We start from the raw sequence: 8,453 nt of genomic DNA on the forward strand, positions 1-8,453 counted from the left end.
TGTGGACAGAGCTGAGGGACTGCAGAGGGTGGAAGCAAGGGTCGTGAAGAGGAGGGAACAGCGAGCAGAGCATGTTCTTTACTCTTCTGACCCTGCCTTGGTCAGGTTCTCTGCCCAATCCAAGGAGTGCCTCTGTGCAGAGCTTTTTGAGGGGCTGGTGGGGAGGTGGGGTCCACTGGGCCCCCCACAACCCTGGGTTAGGTAACAGTGCATACTCCCAGCCGCATCTCGGGAGACTGTTTATTCCCATTTCAGCCGAATACATGGAGGTTGAGGAAGGCTTGTTACCCTGGGCTAGAGGGAGACCCTGCTACAAAAAAAAAAAAAAAAAAAAAAAAAGTTCAAAGCCCATCTGATAGGTTGAATTGTGTTCCCTAAAATTCACATGTGAAGTGTTAATCTCCAGAACTGAAGAATAAGCAAGTATTTGGAAATATTAAGACCAGAGCTAGGGAGATGGCTCAGTGGGTAAGATGCTTGCCTGAAAAGCCTAATAACCAAGGTTCAATTCCCTCAGTACCCATGTAAAGCCACATACACAAAGAGGGGCATGCATCTGAAGTTCATTTGCAGCAGCTGGGGACCCTGGCATACCAAGTTTCTCCTCTCTCTCCCCCCTCTGTCTGTGCTTGCTTGCAAATAATAAATAAAACATTTTTTAAAATATTAAGACCAGGACTGGAGAGATGGCTTAGCAGTTAAGGCACTTGCCTGCAAAGCCTAAGGATCCATGTTCAACTCCCCGGATCCCACATACACCAGACACATAAGGTCATACATGCACAAGGTTATGCATGCACACAAAGGGATGCATGCATCTGGAGTTTCACTGCAGTGGCTGGAAGCCCTGGCACACCAATTCCCTCTCTCTCTTGCTCTCTCTCCCCCCCTCATATAAAGGTGTATGCCACTATGCCCGGCCATATCTCTATCTATCTATCTCTATATATATATGCCTGCAGATCTCTTAGCATCCTACCTCCAGCACATCTGCACTTGTCAGTCCCTTACCATGTGTTCTGACAGGGTCTTCATTACTGGGTCAAGATAAAGATATAAATATAGATAGATAGATAGATATAGATAGATAGAGATATATAGATATAGATATAGGTATATATGGAGAGAGAGAAGCCATACTAGAATGAAGTGGGATCCTTCCTTACACAAGGCATGTCTTTATAAAGGGAAAGTTTGGCACATGCACACAGAAGGATCACCCTGTGAAGAAAGGCATCATGCTGCCACAGCCAAGGGAATTCCAGAACCTGGGGGAGAGGCCTGGAACGAGAACTTCCGGAGTATCTTCAGAGGGAACCCAGCTCTGCAGACACCTTGATATCAGACTTCTGACCTTCACAACTGACAGTAAATTGTCTAGGCTGTGGTACTTCTCTCTGTGGTACTTCATTACAGCAGCCCCAGTTCACTAACCTGCTGCCCCATCCTTTGTCCCTCCGAGCCAGGTAACTTGGTTCCAAGTCTGTAAAGAGTGTTCTTTCCACAGGATTTCTTTCCTCGGGGATCTTCCAGAGCCTTGAAGCCGTCCTCAGTGGGGAACATTCCAAGAGGCTATCTCTGATCTCCAATCTGTCCTCTACATCATGGTACTGGGCCCTCTCACAGCCTATAGTCAGACAGCAGCCAAACTTTCATTCCCAGCTAGCCTAAAGAGGGTCTTGCCAACCTGGGAGCCCTGACATCCTGGACTTTGTGGATCCTGTACCCTGAGGGAACACATGACTAGTTCCCTAGAGGGCAGGGTGCTGAACACGATCCTCTTCTTACTGGAACAAAGGACATCCTTTGGACACCTCTCCACCTTCCTCTGTTGTTTATGCTGTTGGGATAAAGGAGTGAAATGTTTCTTGGAAGGGGCTTTGCAAGCACATGGTCATCTTTGTTTTAAATATATTTTTTTATTTGCAAGGAGAAAGAGAATGGGGAGCTCTTGCCACTGCAAACTAACTCCACATGCATGCACCACTTTGTGCATCTGGTTTTACATGGGTACCGGGAAATTGAACTCAGGCCATCATCAGGCTTTGCAAGCAAGCACATTAACCACTGAGCAATTTCCCCACCCCACCCCCATGTTTATCTGTTATTCTGGGGTGAGACACAGGGTTGACACCCACCAGTTGTTTCCCACCAGCTCAATCTATTTGACATAATGCATTCTTTCACTGTGCCTGCAGATCTCTTACCATCCTACCTCCAGCACATCTGCACTTGTCAGTCCCTTACCATGTGTTCTGACAGGGTCTTCATTACTGGGTCAAGAGTGCCCCATACATGCAATAAGGATGGGCATTCTGCTACGTATCAGCTCCCAGCTCAGAGCCCATAGGTGCTCGAATGTTGACAGGAAAGGTGACGGCAGAGGCAGTAGATAGTAACAGGCAAGCTTGAAGCAGCAGCTACCCACACACCTTCCCCCACACTCCAGTCTGACTTGAACTTCCCACCCTGCGTGCTAACTCCCCGGTACATGCAACAGTGCCACAGCCCATCCCTCCTGCGCAGGGAAACAGGACCCATTCCTGCACACGCACACTGTTCTGTGGATGCCCCACAAATGGGCCAAGAGCCCTCTAAGGTGGCTTCCTCTCAGACATTCCCTGGAATCATTCCTTGTCTTGGAGTCCAAGCCACATTTGTCATCTGTGATCACCTAGATCTTGAAAACTTTCTCATGTTTTGGTCGTTTTTCACATTTCCAGTCCTCTCTTGCCAAGGCATAAGCTATGAAAACTCATGTGTCCTGATTCCCTTGCAACTAGAATTGCAGACACAGACCTGGGTTCCACCAGTCAGATTCACTGGTACAAGACCTGAAATCAGAAGTGAGTGTTATATCCAGGGAATCTCACTCTGTTGGCATGGTATGGGCTGGAGCTACGTGATTCTTCTCAGGGCAGCAGTTGCGGAGTTTTCAGTGCCTGGTGAGGGTGGTGATTCTGCCCTAAAAGCTCTCCTTGTGGCTTGGTCATGATTCCTAGCTCTCCATTCCTCCCCCAATACTGCCAGTATTCACTGTACTCCTTCATAAGAGCCTCTCCAGCTTAAAGCTGTTGCGTTTGCAACTAGGCATCCTAGCTGGGATGGGATCCAAGTCCAGGTCATGGGCTGAGCAGTTACAGGCGTGAGTAGTGCCAGCATGAGGGAGCTGGCAGAGAGGAGGTGATACAATGGCCCTTTTGTTAATATAGCAGGGCCCCACCTCTCTCGTGATGGCTGTCATGCCTCATCATCTCTTTTTTTTTTTTTTTTTTTTTGAGGCAAGCCCAACAGACTGAACATTTTTGAGAGAGAGAATGTTGGCAATCCTGGGTATTCCGCCACTATAATCAAACTCCAGATGCATGCACCTCCTCGTGCACATAAGCAACCTTGCACACTTGCGTCATTGTGCATCTGGCTTACGTGGGACCTGGAGAGTCAAACATGAATCCTCAGGCTTCTCAGTCAAATGCCTTAACTGCTAAGCCATCTCTCCAGCCCTCATCCCTATTTCTTAATGATAACAATGGGAACATTTTTTTTAAACCTGAAATTTATGTGGGACTTTCCTACTTACAAGCCACAAGCCACTTTGATCCCGTACAGTAACCCTCTGAGGTAGGCCCTATTTGACAGGTGGGAAAAAAAAAAAAAAAAGACAAGGCATATAAAGTATAAAGTGGCTTGCTTCAAATTCAAGAATTGTAGGCATCAAGTCTCAGATCCTCTAGCGTCATGTCTCACATTTGCCTCTGCCTCTCTGAACCATAGCATGCCACCCCCACCCCCATGTCTTTTTGGGGTTTTTTGTTGTTGGTTTTTTTGTTTGTTTGCTTTTCAACGTAGGGTCTCAATCTGGTAGAGGCTAACCTGGAACTGGAACTCACTATGCAGTCTCAGGCATCTCCCTGTCTTAACACCCTTATGCAGCTGCCAAACTTCTCAAGTCTTGTGAGCAACAAAAATATACCCCTGTAATTCCCAGGTGAGTTTTTCATGACTGCATCTTTGCTACTAGGGGCAATAAAAAGGAGAAATTAAGTGTGAGTCTCCCGTGGCCAAGCGGCCTGAGATCATAACCCAGCTTGGCCACTTGATAACTGCTTGACCTTAAGCAAGTTAATTATTACCATCTCTGGGACTCAGATCCTCTGACAGTGCCCACGGGGTTGTTGGGAGGATGACATGAGTGTGTCTGTGTACAGCACATAGGATGGCTTGGCACATACTGAACGTTCAGGAAATATTAGGTAGTTCCCCATACTGTTACAAATCAGAGAGAGAGGGGTCCTCGGATAACTCACCTGTGAAAAAGTGATGGTATGTGTACATAGGACACAAGTGGGCTTTGCCTGACGATGACAAGAGCTACATACGTGGGTCAAATTAAAGATGCAGACTATGCGAACCCCCAAAGTGCAGCCAGATCTACAGTGGCTTTTTCCTCCTGTTGGGCAGATTCTGGCACTCCCTGGACAATCATCCAATTTTTGTTTTTCTTACTTTACAATTTTTGTTTGTGGTGCTGGGGATTGAACCCAGGAATTCACACATGCTACACAGATGCTCTGCCACCAGGCTATGCCCCAGCCTCAGTATACCAATACTTGCACTGGTCCTAACCTTACACAGCGGTTGTGGGTTCAATGAGCTTATGCTGTCACCTCAACTCTTGCTAGTTTATTTCTCTGCCCACCAGACCTTGGCACCCAAGGTCATTTACTATTGCCTGGGCTCATGATACATACATCTTATGCTTACCAATGGGGTGGGATGGCATTGAGTGAGGGACCAGGCTCTGAAGATAAGAGATGCTGGATATAAAATGCCAGTTCGGTACTTGGTACAGAACAGTGCTCAGTGAATGCCATTCTTGTTTACTATTGTTATTACTCCGAAGGGGTTTATCTCACAAACCATGTACCCAAATCCCGTCTCGACATCACCACTATCCTTGGCTGTCATTTCATCCCACAAAATCCACCTTCCAGACCCGCCCTTCTGAAGTGTGTTTGTTTTTCTTCTTCGAATATGCAGGAGAGAGGAAAGGGTAGCACATGTGTGGAGGTTAGAGGACCGCCTGGAGGTGTCTGTACTCTTCCACCTTGAGACAGGCGCCCTTGGCACTGGAGACCAATGCTTACCTAGCTGGTCTGCAAACGTCAACTTCTCCTGCCTTCACCTCCCACTGCCAGAGGCATGTTGGGATTTACTCAGCATCGACCCGATGTGGGTGCAGGGGAGGATGGAACTCAGGTAGGCAGGTGTTACAAGCAAGTACCTTGTCCGCTGAGCCATCTCCCAGTCCCTAGTAGGGCATTTTGCAGCATGACTCTGTGCTTCCACCCTCTGTCACTTGTAAGCAAGGAACCTGCTTCAGTTTTGTTGTGTAGAGGAACAGATAGGACAGAATGCAGAAACAGCCTTCCAGCCTTTCCACCTTTGTGTCACCCAGAGTCAAAGCCAAAGGAGGTTTCAAGGAAAGAAAAAGGAAGTATACGGGATTTGGCCAGAGCTAGAGAGGAGCAAACCAAGAGAGGGTTTCCCAAGACGTAAAGGAAAATGAGACCGGAGAATCCTGCCAACCCTGAGACAGGGCCTTGACAGAAAGGGTAGGTCGCTTTGCATACCTGTTCATATAGTCACACATTCCTTCTCTACTACATGCCAGGTGTTGTGTATACATTTGGTGGGAAAATTGCAAATATCCCTGCCCTTAGGTAGGTTACAGACAACAAGCTAATAGATAATTTATGAGGCATGGCAAGGACCATGAAGGAAAAACCCAATAGCAAAGGAGTTTCAGGTGGCAAATACCTGAAGGATGAACGAAAGAGCTGGAGAAGAAGTGAGAGGAGAAGAGAATAGAGGAGAGGCAAGAAGAGAAGAGAGGGTTTCAGGCATGGAAGGAATAGCTGGGAAAGGCCCTGCATCAGGAAAGATCATGTCTGTGTGGACAGCTGCATGTTGTGGATGGTATTCTGTCAGCAGGCTGAGGAAGTTGGTGCCACCAGGGGATATATGGAAGGACTGGAGGCTGAAATCAGGATGGGCATTCTTTAAGTCCTAAGAAGCGGTGTGGTTTAGAGAAAAGGGCAGATTCTGTACATGTAAGGTACAGGTGTAAAACCACCTTAGTAACCAAAGCTTAGGCTTCCTCACCTGTAAATGCAGTTGACTTCTCCTTGAGGATGGTGCGATGACAACAGACCAGTACAAAATGCATCCTAAAAACTGGACATTAGTCAACACATGTGGCACATGATTGTGAGGCCTGGCCTCAGAGGCTGAGGCAGGATGATCTCAAGTTCAGAACCATTTTCAAGAAGTCATTATTAGAATATGCTCCTGCACAGTGTCTTCCACCCTTCATCACCAGCTCTAGGTGCCCTTTCCATGCCTTCCCCCAGACTATAAGCTCCCAGAAAGCAGGAGTGAGTCTGGCTCTTCCTTGCCCTTTCTCCACCCCCCACCCCACCACACACACAGAGCAATGACCATCTGAAGAACTCAGTAAATATCTGTGGAGTCAAAAACAAGTGCACAAGTAATTATAGTAACTAATAAACTGAAGAATGTCTGTGTGGAGGACAGAGAAGTCACTAAGTCCAAAATTATCAAATGACAAAGGATGGGCCAAAGGGTGGGGAGAACCATGCCCGGACTCACTGCTATCTCCAAAAGTGTCTGAATTCCCTCCAAGGTACACTGGGCAGATATCCACTCATAAACACGTGGGCAGTAAGGCGCAAGCATTCACTCATCCTATTACAAAGAGCATTCCTCGGCTTCTAGGTGACAAAGCAACACAGAGCAACTGGCAGGCAGGTTCTGGAGCCAGCACGCGCCCATTGCCTCGTGGTCTGCACAGTATCCATGTACACCTGACCCCTTGGTGAGCTAGTAGGTTATTGGCTATAGATGAGCAGGCAAGAGAAAGCTATTTGCTCGTGGCCAAGACCTGCATCATTGAGTTCTGAATCCCCTGGGTCCTTTCCTATAGCAGCCACAGCACACTGAGCTTCGCAGATGCATGCAGTCGACCCCACGTCCTCCTAGGCGGGCGAAGCATCACACAGAACCACGGCCGAAGTCCCAAGTGCAGCCTAGCAACCAGGGCAGGTTTCGCAAAGCTACCACAGTACCTTGACAAAGGAAGGATGTTACATGTCACCTGTTTTAATATTTCATTTTTTTGTTGGTTTGGTTTGGTTTTTCAAGGCAGGGTCTCACTCTAGCCCAGGCTGACCTGGAATTCATTCTGTAGTCTCAGGGTGGCATGGAACTCACAGTGATCCTCCTATCTCTACCTCCCAAGTGCTGGGATTAAAGGTGTGCGCCACCATGCCCAACTAATATTAATTAATTATTTGAGAGAAAGAGAGAGATAGATTGAGAGAATGGGCACACCAGGGCCTATAGCCAGTACAAATGAACTTCAGACACATGTGCCACCATGTGCATCTATCTGGCTTAAGTGGGTACTGTGGAACTGAACCTGGGTCCTTAGGCTTCGCAGGCAAGTGGCATAACTGCTAAGCCATCTCTCCAGCCCACCCATAACTCTTGAAAACGACTCACCCACAGGTGTCCCATCTCCTATAGAGAATATGATAGGTGGCCTGCATCCCGCTGCCCCTTAGGAACCAGTATTTACACCCCTCAGTTTGAACAAGACTCCCAGAGCCTCATATAAATTTCAACTATAATTTTTGAATCAATAACATTGAAGGGTTAAATTTTTAAAAATATTTTATTATTTATTGATTTGAGAAAGAGATGGGGGATGGGCATGCCAGGGCCTCCAGCTACTGCAAACAATCACAGATGCATGTGCCACCTTGTGCATCTGGCTTACATGGGTCCTGGGGAACTGAACCTTGGTCCTTTGTCTTTGCAGGCAAGCACCTTACCCGCTAAGCCATCTCTCCAGCTCTGAGGGGTTAAACTTAAAATAGTTTTTAAAACCTCCAAGGCACCTCATAGCCTTCTCTTCCTCTCCCACCACTTCTTTCATCGGATTTAAATTTGAGCAAACACAAGCCCAAAGTCCACCCCTCCCCACACCTTTCTAAGATGCATGCGCGTAGTTTCAGGGGAGAATCCTCTCTCCACTGCTTTCCAGGAGCCACAAGTCTCCCACTGAGCGCCCTTCCTGCCAGCCCAAGGCCAGGCAGAAGCCAGCCAATCGATAAGCACTTGCTGGAAGGGAAAGGCCAGGCTGACTGGACAAATTGATCTCTGGGGACAGCCAGGAACTCCTGAGGCAAGAGCCTCCTGACACTTGGGCCCAGAGACAGCTGCAAAACAGTCACCTTAGCTCAAGGTACAGTAGTATGGAGGAAGGAAGTGAATCCGTCTGGGGCCCTGCTCCTGGTGAGGCACAAAGCCAACAGGTTGAACACCTCCAGGAGTTGTAATGGCCTCAGCTCTGATAACCCATCTTCTGG

Source organism: Jaculus jaculus, chromosome 4, assembly GCF_020740685.1.
Source record: "Jaculus jaculus isolate mJacJac1 chromosome 4, mJacJac1.mat.Y.cur, whole genome shotgun sequence".
In the NCBI taxonomy this organism is placed as follows: domain Eukaryota; kingdom Metazoa; phylum Chordata; class Mammalia; order Rodentia; family Dipodidae; genus Jaculus; species Jaculus jaculus.